The sequence below is a fragment of the Glossina fuscipes genome, unplaced genomic scaffold (assembly GCF_014805625.2).
Source record: "Glossina fuscipes isolate IAEA_lab_2018 unplaced genomic scaffold, Yale_Gfus_2 61, whole genome shotgun sequence".
Lineage (NCBI taxonomy): Eukaryota > Metazoa > Arthropoda > Insecta > Diptera > Glossinidae > Glossina > Glossina fuscipes.
In genome coordinates this window covers 5,994,687-6,018,375 of record NW_023998433.1, presented here as the reverse complement: position 1 = coordinate 6,018,375, position 23,689 = coordinate 5,994,687, and the positions used below count along the sequence as shown (strand labels likewise).

Genomic DNA, 23,689 nt, shown 5'->3' with positions numbered 1-23,689 from the left:
CCAAATCGGACAATCCGAAGCATGTTAAATAAAGTCCTGAAGTTCATGTAAAAATAATGGATTTCTTTTTCCCCCAACTAATATAATACTTTGGCCACGTTTATCCTATTTTATAGAAAATAAAAATATTTTTTATTTTTACTTTTTCCTTTTTTGTAAGAAATAATGGTGGGTATAAAACATTTGGCTACATTCGTACATCATTTTTTTGCCGTGTTGGTCCTTTGCCTTTCTTATAATTGGGGGTGGGGAATTTGAAATAAGTCCTCTAAGGCTCTAAATCATTTTGTTACCAAAGTGATTACATTTCATTAATATCTCCTTCAGTACTTCCTTTTCTTTTATCCCTACATACGAGTTTTCCATTACTCGAAACTGTGCTGGTAATCTTTTCTTTTATGGGCTACTTCATGACATGTATACCGGTTTTTATTTCATAGCTTTTGCATTCTGAGATTTTGCGGCTTTTAATGAATGAATTGATCTCGAGGAGCAGATAAGGCTAACAGCAGATCAGGTAAATAATGAAAATGGTCTAACGGATGTGGATATTATATGTGAATTCGACTCGAGTATTTTAGAATTTTTCGCATCCTAAAATTATCACCTGTTAGAGTCTTCATTATCACATGAATGCTATCAGATTGCAGGTCAGATTGCATCAAACTGTCGCTTTTTTTAATATATTGATCCATTTTTGACGCGAAAGGCCGCAATCCTTTCGTTCCTATCAACATCTTCAACGCCTTCTTTGCCATTTGGGAAAAGCTTTAATCACTCAAAAATCCATGAACATGATAAGCATTTATTGACGTGTGCTCCCTTTACTAAAAGATCAGTTCCGGTAACGGTTTGTCTAAGTGTTCTTACAATTGGATTTAGAAGAAAAGAAGAAAACAGATGTTGTATAAATCAAGTAACCATGGCCACACTAATAACTCTACGGAGTTGAAAAAGGGCGGCAAATGAAACCGACTTAATGCTGCCCCGTTGTCGATCGTATGATTTTGGCGCATTCTTAATACTCCTTTAGAAACATCAGTCTCTTTATATCTCGTGAGCATAAGAAAGAATTTTGGGTAAGGTTTTTTCAAATTACTCATTGCGAGCAATCAAAAAGAAAAAGAAAAAAAAATATTCCAAACAGAGCAAAAATCATCACAAGGAAATAAAAGAAAAAGTAGCTTAGTCCAGATAAACTAAAAATTTTTTCACAGATTGGTTTATGCGAATGTATTGATTTTGCCTCCCTTTTTTAATGTTCAAACCGTATGTATTGCTCTTGCAACTTTCGAGTAGAAACAAGACTCACCATATTTACATGAGCTTTTTGTGAAATCATCGGGTATTCAATAGACAGGACATAGAAGTATAAGAGATCCCATTAGATGGATACATTATAGAGAAAGAGACCGAGAAAGAGAAAGAGAGAGAGAAAGAGAGAGACAGAAAGACACAGAGAGAGAGAGAGAGAGAGAGAGAGAGATGCGATTTTCAGTCTTCTGGTACTTTTCAATAAAAACGAAACCTTTACATATGTTATTATGTCTCGGCTTGCTGATTTAAGTGGCGATGAGCGCAAAAACAAAAAACAACAACAACAAAAATTCTTATGTAAATATTTTACTATAAAATCGTTAAATGGTAAAAGTAGATGTACAACAACAACAGCAACAATAATAGCTACAAACTTTATTATTATATTGCAAAGAGGTACGAGAAGAATTTTATAGGCATATACGTATTTACATATATATAAGTGTTTGTATGCATATGGAGTCCATATTGTTTAACAGTAGTTCGTAAACGTAAATATGAATTAGATAAGCGTTTAGTCGTTGGGTGAAATTCCCGTTTCGGTCTGCAAGATTTCCGTGAATGTGCTGTGGCCAGACGTGAGTTTTTGTAAGCTAATGAAATGCACAAGTATATATATGTTTATGTTTGTAGATTTACGTATATAAGTTTGTGTGTGGATGTGTACGCGCTCGTGTGCGTGTATGCATCACTCTCTCTCTCTCTCGCTCATACTCTCTCTATATACATATATATGGGTTTATGCGTGTGTTTAAGTATATATCTAGGCAGTGCAATGCGGTATTATATGATATGATATGGTTACAAGAGTTTATGTAAAATGAAAGAACTTTTGCCGCAACAACAACCACATAAACAATGTACACTATATGACGAATATGTGTGTAAATCTATATGTATATGATTTCAAAGTAAAACTTTTCGTTTAACTAACTAAATGACTATCTGGCCGACTAAGTGCATGACTGACTGACTGATTGGATGTTTAGATATTTGGCTGATGGCTCCACTCTTTGTGACTAGCTGCAGACTTTAATATTTAATATATAGACATTTTTCCTTTGTATGCCTTTATACATTAAATTGAGTAAATATTTAAGTATGGGCGTGTGTTGTGTGTTACTAAAAGTCACACACACACACACATACAAATAAAAATATACCATCAGCGTATTTACTTTGAACGTGAGAGCCATTTTAAAGACCATTGACTTTGTTTATCATATGTAGTAACGCTTAGTTGTTGCGTATCGTATACGTATATATGCCTATACAAGATGTGTATGTGCCATAGGGACATATTTAAATTGAGATTTCTTGTTATACAGACAAATACAGTAGTAGTCGTCTTTGTTTAAAATTTTGTCCATTACGTTGATGGCAAAAGCCTTCTGGAAATTTTCTGACCATATATATGTACACATGAACTTACTCATACATAAATATAAAATGTCTACGTGAAGATATTTACATGTGTTCGTATATACGTATATGTGAGTATGTGTGGCTTTATGGCGCCCCTTTTATTGTGTGTTGCAACATTTGCTGCATTATTTTTTTTTTTTACTTACAGCCGCCGTATCCTTTTATGCGGGCATATATATATGCAACTATGTGCTTGCATATGTGTATTTTGAGGATTTTTGCATTTACATAAACCCTCAGTTATCATCATAGTAGTACATCATAAATCTTTGGTTAGATGGGGCTTTAAAGCTACACTCTGTACATATATGTAAACACGTATATACAGAATATGCAAAAGTCTTTATAAGATAGCTGTGATGATATTTTGTTGTGATTGTTGTTGCTTTATTTAGAATTTTCCAAAACATTAAGTGAAAATTTTGTCTAGTTTTAAAATGAAATTTTATTTCAATTCTTGTATGAGTAGAGACGGAATTTACTTTATACACACACACACGCAAACAAATACGCACACACAATTGCCCAGAGAAACAATTGAACAATTGTCTTCTCATCATAAATGCCATTAAGTACATGAACAATAATGTTTACTGCTGCTCATATTTTATTCAGAGAGGCAGAGGCAGCAACCAACAATAGTACAATAAAGCAAAATCTTAAATTGTTGGCAAATTTCCGAACTTTTTAAACTAAAAAAAGAAATCAACCAAACATTACAAATTCAGTCTTTCCAGCAATACTAACTCATATACCATATGAAATGTTATAGGAGAGCGAAAAAAAAAAAGGAAAAGGAAAGAAAAAAACACTTTCATCTTTTCCTTTAAACTTTAGTTGAGAGCGAAAGAGACTTGAGGGTTAAAATTTACAACATAACAGTAATAGCATTAAAAATTTTGTCTTTTTCTATGGAAGAACTATGTGCACAGCCTTCCAGGAAAACTTTGCCAGACATTTCAAAGGCATATTTATTAATCTTTTTTGTTGCTGCTCCTTTTTGCAAGAAAGTTAATGGCTGCACTATAGGTGGAGATTGCGAGAGTTTACAAGGCGACGGCACCTTAAGTGAAAAGTCAGAAAGCAAAAGTGTGCCCAGTTTAAAGTGTTTAACGTAGCAACAATAACAACAGCATTAGTAACAACAAAAAAGTAGAAAAGTTAACGCAACAACTAAAACATGTTGGCAAACGACGGCAAAGTTCTTTAAACTTTTTTCTTTCATTTGTTTTGTTTTTTTTTTTTTTTTCTTTTTATTTATTTATTGTTTTTTGTTCGGATAACTTTGACTTAGATTTTCTGTTAAGTTATTTTCCCACTTAAGACTTCAAGTGACGGCAAATGTTGACATTTGTCTTCTTAAAAGGAAAAATTTTCAATTGTGTTTCAATTAAAAAATCCTTTTTTATTTAAACTTCAGTAGTTCTTAATGATGAAAGCAAAAATTTATTATAAGGAAAAAGCAAAAAAAAAGGGATGAATAAAAAATTTGCTTAACAATATATCTAGAGATAATTCTCACAAGGTGAAGAAAAAACAATAAAGTCATTGATAATCTTCCTAAGAATGTAGTAGCTTAAGGTTGGATGGGGAAGGAATGTTGAAAGTAAAAAAGAAAGCGAAAGATTATATAGACTCTTACCAACCAAATATGTTATCTTCTTCATTATATAGAAGTATTCCAAAATGAACTGATATTTGAATGAACTTGATATCACAACATATATATTGTAATATACATTGTTCATTTCGGAATATCTACAAAGCGACGTATTGCGATATTACCCTGGCAATGAAATCAGGATATTTACTGAACTCTTCTTCTAAAACATATTTCAAATGTATTGTACAAATACATTAATAAAACCATGAGCGATGAGGGAGCTTTCAATTCAGACAATTTCAAGCAATTACCAGACATGTACCTATACAGCCAGAATTCTTACAAAGGAAATACACAGAAGCACATAGGAAATAAGTAAGATTAAAATATCTTATTCAAAGTATTAGTGAAGTGAAGATAGCCCCCCAAGATAGTGAAGCGAAGATAGCCTCCCAAATTAACCAAAATTTCTTGCGGTTCGTGTCTTCACTAAAACGTCTTTGCTAAGTTATAATTTATGGTGCAATAAACAACAATAAAGTAAAATAAGTATTAAAATTAAATAATCTTAGCAAACGTGTACATATAAAATATACTAAGCCGCTAGTTACGAACTCAAAACCAAAAATGCTTAGTTTTTGCTAGTAAATCTCATGCAAAAGTACGTTACAAATACTGAAAGAATGCAATGTTAAAATCGTGTTATAACCACTTTCGTAGATATTACTCGACTACAGATTTTTGATATGTCGTGAAAAATGCTGAAACCTATCAGAAAAACCTAACTTCATTACCCTGGTCAAGGAATAGCACCTCGAAATTGGTCAAAAACCGGCCCGCTCCATATATGCAAGACCCTAAGGACAACATGTTTCATTAATGTTCCTAATGAAATGCTCGATTTTATATACATAATGTTTTTGTCTTTTTTCAGCATGTATGTTTAAGATTATACATTACGGGCATTTGTAGCGCGTTTGTCCATGCACTTGCTTAAGAAATTATATGCAAGATATTGAGTTGCCGTCATTTTTCTAAATATGAATCGCGTACCATTTAATTCAAAACATTCTATTGGCAAGTAGAATATATGCTAATGTAGAAACGTTTGTGGCGGTTGTGCGCGCGCTTGTTGATTAGCAGTCAATTGACTGCCCGCTTTCTCTTTCTCATTATTTATATCGGTAAAAACTCAGTTTATGACTTTGGGGTATGGTGGCGTATATTGTAAGATTATGCCCTATAACTTATTTTATTTAAAAGCAATATTGTACCTCAAGTAATTACAATATAATTACAATGACCAAATCAAATAATTAATAGGTAGTTCATTTCTGGACAGCGAGAAAAATAATATGTAGGCCTGATATATTTTTGGGGAAGCAGCTATTTAAAATAAATTCGAACGCGCCTGTAATCTAATCATTTTATAGCATTCAGTTATCAATTACCTTAGCAAACACGCGAACCCAAGTGTGAAGATAGCCCACATTTACTATAGCTTATTAGCTATACATTTTTCCTAGCTGTCTGACGATTGGTGGATGCCATGCCAAGAAAACTGTTGCTCATTTGAGATACATTAGACTTCGAAGCATTTTCGTAGATTTTCGTAAGAAGTGAAGCGCTGCTTAGTAAGTGCGTGCTCCATCGATGCAAACAAAAAATAATTGGAAGGACTCTAGTTTGGTCAGCAAAAACGCATTTTGACGTTTTGGTCGCAGCCGGTGAAGATTCGACTTTTGAGTGAACCCCTAAGACGTTACAAATATGCACAAGCTAAACAAACGACCATAGTAAACAAATTCTGTTAATTTTGCAATCATAATAAGATGTTAAGCTTGCAAGTTAATTTAAATACGACATAAGCAGAATTTAAAGAATCCGATATTCAGATTAAGTAGTAAATACAATTTAGATTTTTGCAAATCGAGTAGGCTTTGTGAAGATAAAGTTCCTAGAGAAACGAGAGTTTATCTCATTAAGTAATAGGGGCGAGTCGATAGGCTGTTTAATGAAACGTAGTGCCGACCTAACTTTACTCAAAGGTACCTCAATGTGCAGATTAAAGCCTAATCTTTAGTCGAATAGAACCCCTAAATCCACGAACGAGTCTGTTTTTAATTTTTGCAAATCTTTGAAATAGTCCGTAGTGAATGAATTCTTCTTTGAGAAAGAAAACATCCTGCATATTTTTAGATTCCGTGTCATAAAATTTAACTAACTAACTAAAATTAACTAAATCTAACCAAATTGTTTAAGTCCGTCAGTGCGATTCCAAGGTAAAGGAAAACAATAGTTTAACGTTAGCTTTCCCTTCTCGGTGGGTAAGTGAAAACACCCGATTCCAACGACTGTTTAGAAAGCTCTTAACACTCGTCAGAGTATAATTTAAATATACACGACGGAATATCATCAGGCCTAGGCACACAACTATATTTTAGAGGTTTTAAGCCATGGAAAACGTTATGTTCTAAAATAATTAAGTTGAGAATTCAAATCGAGTTTGTAATTTTAGTTTTGTAATGTAAAATTGCCCATATATTTATATAAGTACGTTAGATTTTCTATCAATAAGCTTTATTTCTTAACAGCAAATAAAAATATATACTTTCAAAAAAATCAAAAGACAACTTTGATTTATATAAACAATTAAAGGGTTAATAAATTAATTCGTTATTATTATATTGTTACTTATTATTATTATCATCATTTTTTATTCGTGCTCATGTGAAATTTCTGTCGGTATAATCACAACGTATGAGTGATTGATAAGCCCAAGCAGTTTGTTTGGTATTACATAACGTATGATCAATATTTTATCTATATGTTAAATAATTTACAAATTTTACAAGCAAGAAAAAAATAACAACATAACAATAACAACATAACTATTATTATAATACAAATTTTTTAGTAGCGGTTATATATGTAATAATTTTCTACCTAAACTTTAATGTCGTTGTTCTGGTCATCCCTTTTTGTTTTTTTTTGTTTTTTATATATAGGAATCATGTGAATGGATTTAGTTTTTGTAAAGTTTCCGTCACTTTTGCATGTTATTTGTGTTCTCACTTTTTCTACCACTGGTGGCTCCCGCTTTTGCTCTCGTATTTTTTAATACATACACGAATCTTTATACGTATGTGTGTAGGTATGTGTATGCGTATATGCATAAGAATGTGTGTAAAGTATATAGTCGGTCTGTTTACATTTATATATTATATGCAATAAATGTGTCTGTGTAAAATTTTACATATGCATGCATGGATGTGTGTATACTAGTTTCGTTTCATAAGCCATATGTGAATATTTTGCAGTTGATGCCGTTGTGTATTGTTGCTGTTATCCTTTTTTTATAACTTGTTTACAAATGAATATTGTTGTTACAGACATGAACAAATGAAAAGCAATCATACACTTTACACAGACACTATAACTTTTTATTGACTTTTACAAAAGATGGTTTTTCCTTTTTTATTCCTTTTGATGTTGTTGTCATTTTTGTAACATTTCTATATAGAAATTCTACTTTAAAATTTTAGATAAATTTACGAACACGTTTACACATCGTCTTACATATTGAAGATTCGCTGTTTTCACTTTATTTTTGGCTACTTTGACATAATCGATTTCCTGAGTTTTTCATTTAATTCCTACCTTTTTCATATAAGTATAGACTATCAGGCACATGCAATGTCGACATTTATTGTTTAATATTCAATGCTATTTAATCACCGAAAGATGAGAGAATTGTTCATTTTTTCATTGTTTACAACCCGTAAAAGGAAAGTTTCAGAGACAAACTATAGATATCCTTGATCAGCATTGAATTCTGAATCGATCTATACATGTCCGTCTGTGTACTGTCTATTGTAAACATTCTCCGCAACATGGCCGCAAAAACGAAGGTTCCGCCTTCAAATTTGGCAGAAACATTGGAAGCTTTTGCACGAAAATTGGTGCTCAAAATGGGCAAAATTTAATTTTCTTGCTTGTTATTCTTTTTTTCCCCTTTTTTTGCGAAATTGCTAATGGATAGAAACTTTAATGAATTCACTACGTGCAATTTAACTACCTTCTGCAGCGTATGAGGTTAGAGCCGTCTAAAAATGCTGCATTAAAGATAAAAAGCGTCCAAAATAGCTGAAAATGTTTTCTCGAGTATAGGCATAAGGAATTTCGAGCTTAAGGAACTCTCATGGCTTGTTGGACAGTGTAAGCTCAAACTCTCTTACAATAATAGTTAACTCTTATCATAATGCTTTAATTATGCTCTTAAGCTGGAATAATTTTTCATTTGCTTTCGCAATGCTTGGTAGGGATAATTAAGGTTTATGAATTGGTATACGGTCAGGCTTTTGAAAGACATATGATTTCAGAGGTTGTTGAGTAAATCAAAGACTTTTTGAGCAATATATTATGTCACCATCGAGTTTGACACTATATAAAAGCGGTTGTGAGTTTTTGCGTTGCAATCCGCATCAACAGTGAGAAGGTAGAAGGAGGGGGAGTAAGAGAGAGAGAGAGAAAGATAGGGTATGGCGGCAGTACGGCCCGAATTATTCGCTTGTTGGTATCAAGGCATCCAACGATGAGTGTGGACCCCGTTACCATTTTGAAAATAACTTTTTCGTCACTTAATTCTTAAAGCATCTTTTGTGTCCAACAGATTATTTGGTTTTTTGGCAGCCATGAAGTAACATTTTTAAAAATCATTTCAAAGATGAAATAAGTTAAGGACGGTAAACACCATTAATAATTATTGCTAAGTCTAAGAGACGATGTATTATAACAAAACCATTTTAACCTTCATAAACTAATTTAAGTTATTTGTCCTGTACGAATTTTGTTCAATAAATCTCATAAAATGTGCTCAAAACAATCTTCGGTTTTGTATTAAAACTTTTTTAACACAAATTCATCTGTAACGGTGTTTATATCGAGCGCTTATCTATACATATGTTTACTTATACAGGGTGTGTATGTGCACATGTACGCATGACAAACATATAGAAACGGAAATTTATATAACCCTCCCATAAACAGACACAGATCACTCATATCCTTTTGCGAAAACAAGTGTATACGATGACGTTGTTGTTGAAGTAATGTGACAGTAAAACTCAGCATGTATGCAAAACTTCATATACACGCTAACGATTTTAGCACTCTGAACATATATACATATATATATATATATATCTATATATATACGTATATGTATTGTATATGGATATAAAAGAGAAATACAGACAACAAAAAAAAAAAATAAATAAAATAAAATAAAACAACACCCTGTACAAAGCAGAAACATAACCCCAAACACTTAAGCTTTTTACCACTACACATGCACACGGATACGTACATTTGCGAGAAACAAAAAGGAACACAAAATGACATAGAGAGAAAATCCGGAAGGACACCATCGTAAGTTTATGTGCATAACACATATAAAATAAATGAAATCATGAGTTTTTCTTCATTTTAGTTTATTTTTATAGCACAGAGTATTGTAACACAGAGTTGATGGTTACACAATGTCCTTTTCATTGTTGTTTGCAAACAACATTTTACAGCAACTTTGACAATTTTAAGTGTTGTTACACCACTTAAGTGTATTGGGTACTGCACTTTTGCAGAAATAAGTGAAAACAAAAAAATGAAAATAAAAATAAAATTAAATAAAAAGAATGGAATGGAAACGAAAAGAAAAAGAAAAACAGTCAGAAAATACACAATGACTACTGCCTCTTAATGAAGAAAATTATTATGTATTTGGGGCATTAGTATGCTAACTTTACGTAAAAGCAAACCGCTTAAAAACTTGGCGATCTTTGGCACCATTTTACTACAATTTAGCTGCCACTTAAACCAGAAGTAATTGTAAGTCGGTATATGTATTTCAACTTACTTTTATTTATTTCTGAAGGTACGTCGAAAAATGCACTTGTTAGCTAAGTTTTTTTTTTTTTTAAATAAAGTGATAAATACGCTCAGTCTCTTAATGTTCTATCTTATAGCTAAGCACGAAGTTTTGAAAACTCTTAAAAAGTACTAACATATATTTGGTCCAAAATCGAAAAATTGGCTGAGTTTCATTTAATATGTTTTATAATAGCAAAAATAAAATTATGCTAAATTACGTAAATGTTTTATTCCATCTTAAGAAAAATATTAAATACCTACATTATACCAGGAAAATAAGTATAATAAGTAAGCAAATTATATTTGGTAATCAGGAAAGAATCAAATTTCTTGGTTTTTAAGGAGTTGTTCACTGTTTATCTTGTGCTGCAAGCTTGTCCTTCGACCCATTTTATCTATTTTCAATACTAACACTTCACTAACAGATTGACCAACGCACAGATAAAATACTTAAGTCGACTCAGGTGTTGACAATGCTCATATATCATGAATATATATATATATATACTTTATAGAATCTCTTAAGGTTTCTCCTCTCAGTTACGAAAATTTTAACAAAGTGATTCGTTTGATTCGTTTAAACTACATATTTTGAAACCAATGTTTTTATCACTTTTGCGCAAATTAAGTTTTCAAATATACGAAAGCTTCCCATCAATTAGAAAGGTTTAGATGGAACTCGTATATAATAGATAATTGCAAAAATCAATTGCAAATTTATTTACTACATATAAGAATGGAATATCGAATATATTTCGAGTCACGTTATTGTAGGATGCAACAGTTGAATTAGATAAAATAAAAGACCAATGACGAGACTTGAATCGTTTGATTCACATAACAATTTTAGTTAATTATTAACGACGATCTCTTCTTCTTCTTTTTAATAATTGTGATTTGAGCTACAAAATGATTTATTTTTGACTTTACGAGATTACGGTGCGTCGATAAGTGTTTTTTGAAACATGATTTTGACATCGTAATTATGTTATCCATGCGCGAACAGACGTATCTGAATAAATCAGCCAGTATCACAAGAATCCGTCAGCCTCTTTAAGCTACTCCTACATCATGATTTAGCCAAAGCATAATATCTCGGAACATCTTGTCATTAATGATAGCGTAATTAGTAGGTCGAGAAGCTTTATAAATATTATGAAATATCTAAGCAACGTATTTTAGCTATCCGTTTAAAGCAAAGATTATTATACCGACAACATACCAACTAATTTCAAATTAACAGATTTCTGTACACAGCAAAGTATGATTTTTTATTCTTGAAATTATGAGACATAAAGGCAGGCATCCAAACCAAACTTTATTTATTTATTAGGACACGATCGTCTTTTTGCAACAAGAATAATTGCAAACTTAACACATATACTGGGATAGAAATAATAATACCTTGACGCGAAATGCGAAAAGTTGCCAGCAAAGTTTTTTTTTGGATCTTTTCATGTTTGGTACTTACAACAAGTATTAATAGCTTAAATGACCAGATCTCTTTAAGTAAGTTCAAAGTAGCCTTTTGTTAAGCGCGTTATGAATATCCGTTTTAAGCGAGCATAATTTGCGATTTCGGGAAAAGAACATGTAAAGGAATTCGGATTGGCTTAGGGCTTTTAAGTACATTCTGTTACTGATTATATGTAACTATCTGGTCTGTCTATTGATTACGGACTACAAACCATCTGTTGTTGTACGCAAGATCTCCCGCATAAGCGGACTGACGTTAAGTTTCGAATGTGTAGCGAAAAACATATTATTATTATTATTGTGAAGGTGTAAATTAGTGTTGATCAATCCAAACACATAAATCTGAACTGATACTATTTTTCACTTTCCCTGGAAAATAACAAAGTTTATGCTTAAACTAACAAAATGCATGCAAGCACTTCTTTTACATAAACGCATGCAATGTTAAGAAAATTTGGCAAACCGGTACTTAATGCATTGTGATCGCTTGCTTATTTTTGTATACACTTTGTTTATTTTTTTGAGTGAAATTGAAGATTAGGTGTAGCAGCATATTACTCAAATATGATGCTGCATAGAATTAATGTTCTTAATATTGCATACACTTATGTATTTACAACTGATGTTCTTCACACAATAAAGCGTTCATATATTTTTTGCAGGGGCGCGGGTTAAATTGTTGAAATTTTAAAAACTTCTCTTACATTCTGCTTAAAAACTTATATATAATCTCAAAGAAGGTAAGTTTTCAAATCTACCCATACATTTGACCGTTTAGCGTTTATGGTTGAAGTAAGATAAATAGCACATCAAATTTGCGTGAGCACTCATCACTTCAACGTATACATTCAAAATAGTTGAAATACCATCAAAAATATAAAATTTTTTTATTCACGCCGATAAAATTTTAAATACTTATTCATAAACAGTGACTTTTGTGACATATTATCACTTATTTTAAAAATTAAAACACATAGGGAAAAAAACCTGATTTCTCGTCAGACTGTAAATATTTTTGATGACGAGGCAAAAGTCGAAAGAGGTATTGTCTGAGAAATTCCGGAGTTTGTCTTGCCCAACTACCATTTTGTTTCACTCTCGGTAAGTGTCCCTCTTAATGGTGTAAAATCTAATTTAAGATAGGCATATAAGACTTGATCTCGCGGATATCACCAATAAAATACGAAAAGTATGTACTTGCGTTCCCTTAGATATATGGCGTATCAACGCTATACTCAGCACGGTAATAATGATAATTGGCTCATTCATTACTTATTAAAAAAATTTATCATAATTTAACTTTTCTAGAAGTGCATGTACTCTTATGTAATCTTGCGTATTCTGTTGCAAGCAATTCGTTTCAATGTTTTCTCTGGTATAGTTAAAGTGAACACCGGAATACCTCAGGGCTCCGTTTGAGGTCCCATCTTTTTTAATTTTTTCTTGAATGACTTAACAGAAGTTATAGAGATAAACGGTTGTATTTATTTTGCCTATGCCGACGATGTTTTTGTTCTCTTGAACTTTAATCAGCAGACTATTGATTCGTTTGGAACTAAAATTAAGAGAAATTAAAGAAAATTAGCCAAAATTAACGATTAGATGAACAGCACTTCCCTTTCTGTTAACGCAAGACTTTGCATATATGCTAGAATCTTAATGTCTATCTAATAATTAGCACCAAACTCAAACTTGCTCAGACTTTTTTAATGTCATATATCAATTACTCTATTGGATGTACTGTCACGAGATCTCCTCTATATAAGTTTGCTAAATTAAAACCAGCCATTCAAAAGGTCGTGTGTGCTACTTGTAATATTCGTGTCAGAGATCATCGTGTCCTTTATTGACGGATTTTCTTAAAATTATCCCTTATCTGTTTAAAATTATTAAGTTTCAAGCACCCCACTTGCTAAGCAATTTTGATTTCGCAGATCAAGTAAAAATCCCCAAATAGTCATTCTTGTCATAATGACCTCAGTTGATGATAAGTATTGTTACATAAGGTAAAAATAACCTACTCGTTTACGTAAGCCCGCTCAATTAGATTAAAAAAGGGCGTAGTATACTTTACGTATATAGCGCACGTAATGCGAGGTTCCTAAATATCAATATAATCCGTTTTTGCTTGTTAAGGAATTTTGATGGCCTGAACTTTTAAATTTCATATGAAAAAATATTTGTTAAGAGCAGAGTAGGTTTTAAATATCTATTTCGCAACAAACAGTAAATAAATAGACGCATGAAAAAGCCAAACTAACAATTTTTTTTTGTTGTGCTCTGACAGTCTCAGATAATATGTACACGCACTGTCAACCATTGTCTATTAACCATAACGAACCGTCTTGCATAGCTTTAAAATTTAAGTTCAAATATCCAATAAGTGGATGTAGTCAGGAAAATACGTGTACATTTGTTTGACTGTGTATGCATGCGTGTGTAGGTAAGCATATATATATTTATACTTTATAGAGTAGTATGAAAGATGCCATGATGGATTTCATTGTTATTGTTATTGTTGCTGTTGTTGTTGTTGTTGTTGCAGCTTCAGCAATGTTACTGTATTAAATAAAAAAGGGTTCAGCTCTACATATTATACATATACATATATATGTATATAAGTGTTTAAGTACGTGTATATCCGGTTGTTATGGTGCGGACGTCATCAGCCACCTGAGATACATACGTATATATATAAAGTTGTTCGTTTGTGGCCTTTTCCATTATAAAATAATGTCTGTGTGCGCGTGTGTGTCTGTATGCGTATGTTTATGTGTAAATGAATAAAACAATCAAATTAATCCATACATTCACACAAAATTGCGAATCTAGTAAATGAGTTAAATCAAACACAAGCATATCAACGTACATGTGGGTATAGACACAAATGTATATACGCCCATAAACAGCCAGCCAAACAAATGTATGTACATATATATACAGACAATATGCGCTTGCATGCGCTTGAGTGTGTGTGTGTGTAATCTTATCCGTATATATTTGAATATATTTACGTTACTGCTGTTGCTCATTTAGTGTAAAAGTTTTTTGTGCATTGTATTCTCTCGCATTTGAATTTCAATTTAAATTCACATTTTGATGAAAATTTTACATATAAACTCTGACTGTATATATACAAGCAAAAACAGTGAAATGGGTGGCTCGTCAATAGAATAAATCACGGTGCGTGCAAATGAATCAAACTCTTAACGAAGACCGTGTTTAACGCGCAACGTTCGCTTGAGTACGCGGCAATCATTTACAAAACTCCAGCTCATTCAAAATTACATTTCGTACTTCCTTTATTTGTCACCTACTTCATACCAGTCAACTACAATTCACTCGCTTTTGCCCACCATCGCAGCAAAGACAGATTTTTTTTTTTTTTTTTTGCATTTGCAGAACTTAAGAGAACGTGTAGAGTTTTTGACACATTCTTTATTTTCTTGCTTAAATTCTTCATTTATTTTACCTTGTTTTCTCATTTTCGAAACGTTAAAGCATCGTTTTGAATAAGATGTCAATTAGATTGATTTGATCAACTTTCATATGGATGCATGTATATTATCAAGTTTCAGCCCCACGGCACAGAATAGCAATAACAGATAGAGATATATGTATACGTTTAACCGAATACGCTATTAAAATTCATTGTACTTAAGTTCAGTTTTTTCGCTGTCGAGAGGTTTTTTTTTCTTTCAAAAGACGAGAACGTATATCGTTGCGTGTTACTTTATACATATACATGAACAAGATTTTCTTACATTTCCTATAAATCCGGAAATATTACATTTCAATATCCCTGAAGGACTTCTAAGAAGAATTTTTTTATTTTGATATAACGGTTTATCTTTACTGTACTCATCAATCAGTCGTTTCGAGTTGTTGAACGCTTCAAGCAGATTCTTATTCACATCTATCATCAATCTGTTCCTTTTCTCTCATCTTAGGCTGTTACATACATTACTTGAGGTTTTCTAGTGATAGCAAAATGAATTTATAATATTATGAACAATTGCACTTTGAAACTTATACATTCACATCTTAGTGTGAAAATCGTAGTCATCTATTTGATGCATATGTCAAAGTTATTTCCTATGCATTTTTATTACTATAGGTTTATACACTTCAAAGGAATATGCTGAAAACTTTCTAATGCGAACCACGGAATAAACGCATAATTATCGTTATTTGTTTCAAAGGTGGAGAGAGAAAGAGAGAGAAAGAGAGAGAGAGAGAGAGAGAGAGAGAGAGTGAAAAGTGATATCAAAATTGTGAAACCACAGTATTTGCGTTTAGAAAACAATATGACACAAAAATAACTTATTATCGAAACACAGGTATCCATTAGCATTGGACAATTTAAGAACGATTAGTATTCTGCCACCCTTTTCCAAAATTGTAAAATATATTATTAAAAAGCAAACCAAACTGTTCAATTACTACCAGACTGTCATTAATTATTATAAGTTCGGATTTCATATTCGCCGCAATACGTCTGGCGTTTCAGTTTCTTTTATTCATTATAAATTCATGTTATTTATTTCCCTAGACATTTTGAAGGTTCCTTTATCAAAATTTAAATTTTCCTGGAAGTGCATTTGTCGCAGTCCAACGTATCCATTAATAACGCTTCGCCTAAAACAGTTGAAGTGAACTCAGGAATTACTCAAAGATCAGTTTTAGGTCCTAGATTGTTTAATCTTTCTGCGAATCAAGTCAAATAGTAGAGACTGAGGGGAGTGCTTATTTTGCCTTTTTGTCCTCGTAAGTTATAATCAGCGGACAACTAATTCTTTTGAAACTAAAATAAACTAGGGTCTAGCTAGAAATAATAATTCGCTGCCTGATAATTCTCCCCTAAAAACCGAAATATATCAAAAACCGTTCTTTTCAACCGATGTAGCTATAAAGACATTAGTCTTAAGATTACAATGTATAATATGCATATTGAAATCGTTGAGTCTATACGATGTCTTGGAATACCATTCGAAAGCAAATTAAGCTTTAGCCTACATACGTATAACATTAACGCAAATGTTTGTCTACCATTGCAAAAACTTTACAGTCTAAATGTTTGCCTACCAATCAACACTAAACTTGAGCTCGCCGGCTGTTTTCTATTGTCATATATAAATTGAAGCGTTTGCAGGAGCTCTTCTTTATAATATTACTAAGCTAATATCAGGTTTTCATAAAAAATGTCTGCCTCAAGAATCACGTATCCTACTATGTTCAAAATCTTCAAAATTTTTTTTCTAAAGATCACCTTAAGTTTTGATTTGACTATTTAAAATTATTAAGTTTAAATCAACCCGTTTGCTTTATAGGCGATTTCAATGTAGCAGATTCGGTAGGAATCCTAGCATTGTCATTCGCTTCATATCGACCTCAGTCGTTGAAAAGTCACGCATTTTATGTACGTTGCTGGAAACTCGCACAAATCTTAAAACTATTAGCAGTAGCGTCAGCCTCTTCAAGCAATGTTTAACTACCTCGGAAAATCTATAAGTACATATTGGTAATGGTCTCTTGGTCATGGTAGGGTTTTTCACAAGGGTTATCGAAGGTTTATGAGGTAAACGGCTGATATTTTTGTGTGAAATGAATAAACACTAAAAAATTTAATGGTCCAGATTTCCATCGGCGAATCGTTGCTGAAACAAAATATTCCTCAAGACATTGTGTGAGACGCAAATGACATACGACAATAATGAACGAAAAAAGTCACTTTCCAAGACGCAGTGTGAACATTGAAACTACGTAAAGCAAGATTTTGTGAGATTGAAAGCGAATAACGCATCCTAAGTTGCTGTAAGGCGTCCGCAGTGGATCAATCAATTTTGCATCGCGACAAGGCTATACCATCCACATCTTTAACAAATCGTCTAAAACTGAAAAAGTCCGGCTGAGCTCTTGGTCTGCCCGATTCTCACTTGTTTTGCTGTCTGCACGGTTCTCTTACGAGCGCAAAACCGTACTTCAAAATTGGCTTAAAAAAGTGACTTTGTTGAGTTTTCTTTTTACCTTTAAAGCAAGCGGTTTTCGTCGGGAAGGCTTCGTCTTGCCCTTTCCAAAATTAATATGGCGAGTGCAAGCAGCTGTGATTTACCCAACTATTACTTAGATCTGATATGCATACTTGGGAAAGGATAATTTAGATCATTCCGAAAAAATGTTTAAGCACTTTGTTAGGATTTTGATGAAAGGTTATGCTGGAACGTGGATACTTTATGTAGAAAATAATCCTAAAATGTTTATGTATTGGAGAAAAGGTTGCTTACGAGCGTAGCACAGGGGGAATTTTTGTCTAATTTCGTTTTCAACCACAGGATATTTTCACATGTTGGTTGCATTGTGGGTTTAAAAATCAAGTTGGCAAAGATTCAGAATTCATGCAGAGATAGCCTCCGATCAACAGTCGTGCGTGATAATTAGAACATCATCTCCAATGTCACCGTTTCTTTATCTTAATCGCTGGGGAATAGCTCGAAGTGTAGGTATATTTTTTTCTTAAATATATTTCTCTTCGTGATTCGCAGTTCATTTGTATGACAAAGTGAACTGCTCTGTCTGATATCATATATCGGAACTATCTTACTCGTTCAATTCGTGTGAGTTTTTGTCGATGAGCCTCATAACTCTTGAGGAGCACACGCAACCGACGTTTCCAACCCGTCACCATCAGCCGTCGCATTTCCGTGTATATTGACAAATACGGTTTGCAATTTCTCTATTATTAGTATAATTATAAATATCGCGACTTGAAGTTATCTCACCTAAAGACCGTAATTCGAAAAAATTTGTCAAAAATTCGTAGCAAAATTTTCATAGGAAATTATAATCAATGTGACGAAGTAATCGTAAAAATAACAAAAGAAGAAGATCGCAACCCTAGAAAAAGATCTGTTACAGTTAGCTATATAATCACTTTTATATATTCATAACTTAAATAAATAAACTAAGTAATAGTAAATAGAGAAATAATTTGATCTACATCGAAAATGTATCGATGATCAAATGATGAATTGTTACCGGCTTTCTTAGCCTGAACAATAGTCCGATTCGTAAAAACATATTGTTACGAAAATAACTAATAATAAATTCCATAAAGAAGGAAAAACCAAAGAAGCTTTCGCAGGCGCCTCATGCAGCTGCAGGCCGATGAAAACGATTAGCGGAAAAGCAGGCTGGGATTAGAAATAAAACAGTAAATTTAGGTATAGTAACATGCTTGTAAAAATGTATATAAACAGAATATATGTGGAAGGAAGAGTTAGTCGGGCAAGAACATAGAAGTTGAGAGTACGGCCAAAATAAATTGTGAATAATCCTACATTTAAGGAGCATAATTGTAAATAAATGATCCTACTGCTAAGGAATATAATTTTAAATCAAAAAACTTTGAAGTGTATTTCTCTTGAATAAAATATCCGCGATCTAGTGATACGGACTGTATCTTGTAAAAAGCGAATTTCATGACAATATGTTAGCCCTGGCCTTCTTAATGCTTGATATTATTGTATTATTTAGTGTATACAGGTCCCCAATCCTGGCACGAACAAAATTACGTTTTCGACATTAATTACTTTCATTTGCTGTCCGCGGTTTATTGTAACTGCCGATGACAAGATAATCGATTCAATTGAACAAACTGAAGGATGTATGGTTATAAAAAACACAAGCAATAGCGGCTAAAATTGCTCCAATGGAAACCGACTGAAAACGCCATTTTGGGCACTTATTACAATTATTGTCAACAATACGCTGTTGTTGTTCGAATGGGAAGTTCTCTCACAAGCGGTGTACTCATCAGATGCAGCACCCCCGGTTTCGAGATGCTGAAGAAGTGCAAAAATGTTGCTGTTATTGGTTTTCAATAAAGGTCTTCAACACCAAATGTGGACAAGTGGTAGAAAACATTGGAAAATATATTTATTATTATATATTTTACCAATTTTTCTCAATATATGCCTTTTTCAAGTGAAAGAATGGGCAAAATTAACACCAGCACTTATTACCTGACTTCTTTTGTCCCAGTTTCCTACCGAAATAGGAATCAGGAAAGGGTGTGAAGTCCGAATTCTATAGACAGATCTCTTTTAGTTAGTTAGGATTAAGATTTGGTTAAAATTGGAAGCCAAAAATGTCCAAATAAAATGTTGCTGTGCACACCTCAACCAAGCTGAACAAATTCAAATTCTGTTTTTCGGTGGCAAGCACCAAATTTGCCACTTTAGCGCGGCCAAACAAGAAAATTTGACCTACATCATATAAATATGCATAAGAATATCTTTCAAATGAGCTCAAGAAATTCAGATTTTCCTTTTCAGAGCTATGTTCAAAAATTTTTTGAAATTTGATGTGTTAGCATGAAACGGGAACCGAAAAACACCCAAATTCGATACTCTAGGATGGTCAAGCTAGACAACGTAGCCTACATTCATATATTGAACAATGAGCTTTGATATACGATGTGTGCTTAAAAAAAAATGATTTTTTATTTTTCTCAAAAAAGATTTTTTTTCATCAATATCTTTTTATCTCCTCTTCTGATATACGGGTTTTTGGATTGGCTTTCAGCTCTTCAAGCGATTCTTTTAATCGTAGCAAAATTCCGGTCTTTCACTGATCATTTCAGTTTCAGGAGCAGGAAAAAGTCGCATGAGGCCAATCCCACGGAATAAGGTGACTGAGGCATGATTACGAGCAAGCAGTGACTTATGAGTTGGCGTATAATCGCAGTCTTCACATCCACACATTTCATGCCCAAGCGATAAGCGGGCATCCTCAGACACTTCTCCAATAGCGATTCGACGATTCGCTATAGCAAGACCGTTAAATTTAAAAACTGACTTGATATCGTTTACCAGGTTTATTGACAAACATTAAGTTTTTTGATGTCATTGTCAAAAATCGTAGAAATGCATATAATTCTTGAATGTATTTCCATATTCAAGAGATAATGTATACACAAATGCGTAGTCTTTTTCATTTGTAAGAAAAAATAAAATAAAACAAAAATAAAAGCATTTGTCAAGCGCCTGTCAAAGCTATAAAAAGGTAAATTTATTCATTTATTTATTTTTTGATTAAACGTATACGAAAAGAAACATATTATATGAATGACGATTAAACACCCGCAGCAACGGAGAACACTTTCTCACACACAAAGACCTGCAAAATCTTACTCAACCCTCTACCCAATAACCAATTTACATACATACATACATATTCGCGCGGACAAATAAATGTGTGAAGTATAGCTGCATTAACGCAACATACGCGTCTGCGTGACATTTCGATATCAATCACTAAAAAAAAAGTTCTTTAAAATTGCTTGTACTTACGTGTATATATTTACTTGCAGCTCTAACCCGTACAATTTTTTATTATATTTATTTGCTTGTAGTTAAAACAGTAATACTCGCAGATCTACAGCGAATGGGATTTGTGTTCACACACGTTCTCTTGGCCTTAAGCAAACCGAAAATTGCATTACATCGAATGGATGGACAGTAATGTGCTGGTGGTGGCAGCTCTAAGTGTCTGTTTAATATTAATATAAAGACAGTATGACAAATTTTTCGGTTAACAATGAATTAAAGTAAAGCAAAAGAAAACACTTTTGCCAATCTACCACAGCAAAATGAAAGAATACTTATTTTAACATTTCGTTTGCAACGTACCAAAGTATATATATCATAAATTCTGTAAGCTATATACATTCCTGATTAACTCATTCGGTCATTTGTCTGCATTTAAATACTACTTAAAAATAGTGTGAGAAAAAATTTTTTATTAAATTCGTCTCAAAATTCGAAGCGCAAAATAATTTCGATCATTCAATTGGTTTGCTGGTGAAGGATTACAGTCATCTTGGCGCCAGTTGTGAATATGAAGTCGGTTATAAAATTCTTTTAAGATATTATTTAATGAAAGTGTCTCTACGCCGATTAAGACAACTTTAAACCATAGCTTTTATACGTTTAATGAAGAATTGAGGAAACTTTGATTGTCTTGAAATTTGTTGTAATTTGTTATATATTATGAAGAGACTTTTTGGATTCATTTTCGAATTTAATCCGGTTAAGGAATATTTGACCAAAGAAATTTTTGCATGCAACATTGCAGACAAAATGAAACAACATTTTTCATATTTGCGATTTCTGCTACAAGCCCGTTTAAACCTTACGAAAAGTGCGACTAAATTACTAAACTGCTATGTTTCTGTCCATCTGCTTGTCTTGTTTTGTTGTATTGAACCTATTATTACAGGTCGAGATTTTCAGGTTATTTTGATAAATATTCATACACTGATTTGTTTTTACCCAAGGACAAACGCTGTGTAAAATGTTTTATATTCCCTTTTCGATCATTTTTTCGACCCTTTTCCACATAAAGTCGTTATATGAATACCTGTGCTCAACTGTACATAAGTAAAGTATTGAAGTGTATTGAAGTGTATTTAATGGTCGGCCGTGCCACAATAAAATGCTTTTACTTGTTTTCATTTTAAAATATTTTTTATTTTATTTAATTTTTTTGTTAAAACCTTTTTTTTAAGGGCTTTATTGAAATTAATGTTAGTAAAGTTACTAGCCATTCGGATCCAAGCACACAAGGCAAAGTGTAATAAGCATCCTTTAGCTTATATTTTGTTAAAAATATAGGCATTTCATTGATGTGCCCCTCTGCCAGTACATGGATATATGCAACAGGAAAGAAAAGAAAAATTTTTTTTTTCATAACGTAAAGCAAAACGTGTCACAGAATGACAATTTGATTGTGAAGTCATTTCGATGGACACATAAAGGCTTTAGTGCACGTACATAGAAATTGCACATTGGGTCAGAAATTTGAGGCACAAGTTTTTAACTTTATGATCAACGTATACCAGCTCCACCCTATGTCTTTTCTTACGGTATATGCCATAAAAATCGGTACCGATCTCATCTTTTGCTATATATATATGGATAGACCGAACGATGGACCGAAAATTTGAAAATTTTATATTCAATCCTGAGTTCAATAATAAATTGTTTCGGATAATTTCATGCAGAGAATATATTATTACACTTTTAATAAAATAAAGTAAAAAAAAAAAAGAGATAAAAATATTTCAGTTATGGCAACGGGAGTGTAAATCCGCATATGTTGATTTTGTGTGTTGTGACAATGTGGTTGGGATTGTATGCGAAATGTTGCAACGATTTTATTACATTTGATTTATTATATTTGTTTTTATGTCACATTTTCAAGAGCTGTTGTTGTTGTGTATTTTTCGTAATCATTCACTGTAGCTGTAATGTGAAAAATAAATTTTACCTATATCACGAGTAAATTTTGTAAGTCAAAAAAAAAATGGAAAACAAAATGCAAAATCATGAAATTAAAAAAAGAAGAAAAACAAGGAGAGGTAAAAGGAAACTAAAAGAATCAATATATATATATATATTTGCCGTGTACATCACAAATGTATATACTTGCAAAAGAAGAAAGTTTCTCAAACGAACAGAATAGAAATTTCTCTATAAATTTCATTAACAAATACAAATTTCGATCGTTTATTACACTTTGATATAAACTGCTGCAACAAAAATATTTTATGCTTTAAAAATAGATAATCCAGTATTTATTACACGACTGCCATAAAATATCCCGCAGTTGCTTTTGCCAGTCAATATATATAACACTTTTCGAAAATAGCGACACTGTATTGTATATAAATAAAGCGAGAGCAGTGATCAAATGCTTACTAGTAAACGTAAATACATGACAATGACAAACACCTGCTGTGGCCAAAGTGATCATTAAAACTTATGAATTTATTTCTCGAAAAAACGACCCACATAACAAGCAAAAACGCAGTAATCGTCGACTAAAAGTAAAATAAAACAAAAAAAAGCAAACAATTTCTACCATATCAAGTTAATAAAC

General features: G+C 32.5%; 1 protein-coding gene across 1 annotated transcript in view; it reads left to right on the top strand.

Annotated features, from left to right (window-relative positions):
* LOC119637917 (homeobox protein araucan-like) overlaps positions 1 to 23,689 on the top strand; it is a 155,624-nt gene that overhangs the window by 22,656 nt on the left and 109,279 nt on the right. The gene's annotated exons all lie outside the window — the stretch shown is intronic.